The 937-nt window shown below is 38.7% G+C and overlaps 1 non-coding gene across 1 annotated transcript; it reads left to right on the forward strand.

The window, feature by feature from the left end:
- The first annotated feature begins 284 nt into the window (after window positions 1–284).
- LOC139887159 (small nucleolar RNA R71) lies at window positions 285–391 on the forward strand. The gene has a single exon (XR_011773001.1). It is a non-coding gene; the product is annotated as a small nucleolar RNA R71 (small nucleolar RNA).
- Window positions 392–937: the final 546 nt, after the last annotated feature.

The raw sequence follows: 937 nt of genomic DNA on the forward strand, positions 1-937 counted from the left end.
AGTGGATATCTTTAGTCATCTTTTCCATTCGTCTCTCGACAGCATCTATCTTTGCGGAAATGGAATCTAAGTCATGGCTAGAATCGGCTCTAGCTGCTTTAGATGATCTAACGATATCTTTTTCTTGGTGCCACTCATGTGAGTGGGAAGCAGTGTTATCAATAATTTTGTAAGCGTCAGTTTCTGTTTTCTTCATAATGGAACCACCAGCTGCTATATCTATGTCTTTCCTTGTAGTGATGTCGCATCCTTGGTAGAATATTTGTACTATTTGACAAGTGTCTAAACCATGTTGCGGACATCCTCTTAATAACTTACCAAATCTTGTCCATGCCTCATATAGAGTTTCATTTGGCTTCTGTGTGAAAGTAACAATTTCTCCTTGAAGTCTTACGGCTTTAGATGCCGGAAAGAATTGTTTAAGAAATTTTTCAACTAAAACGTCCCATGTATCAATCGCCCCTTCAGGTAACGATTCCAACCAATCTTTGGCTTCTCCCTTTAAAGTCCAGGGAAATAACATGAGATATATCTGTTCATCCTTAACTTCTCGGATTTTAAATAGTGTGCAGATCCTATTAAAGGTATGAAGATGTTCATTTGGATCTTCCTTCGGCGCACCACTAAATTGGCATTGATTAGTCACCATATGTAGAATTTGTCCTTTGATTTCATAATCTGGTGCATTAATGTCAGGTTGAGTAATTGCGTGACCTTGGCCAGTGCGTTTAGCTCTCATTCGGTCTTTCATACTTGAAGGTTCCAGATTCTCCATGATTGAATTTGTTGAATCTGAATCACTAGAGGATTCTGATTTAATGGTTCGTTCCTCAACAATCTCTGTTTGAATGATTGGTGGTTCCGAAGGAAAGATTAATGGTTCAGGATCTATGAATTGTCCTTGAATATTCTCCGGATTCTCAATTGTGAGGTCGGG

This window comes from Rutidosis leptorrhynchoides, chromosome 1 (assembly GCF_046630445.1).
Source record: "Rutidosis leptorrhynchoides isolate AG116_Rl617_1_P2 chromosome 1, CSIRO_AGI_Rlap_v1, whole genome shotgun sequence".
NCBI classification, from domain to species: Eukaryota; Viridiplantae; Streptophyta; class Magnoliopsida; order Asterales; family Asteraceae; genus Rutidosis; species Rutidosis leptorrhynchoides.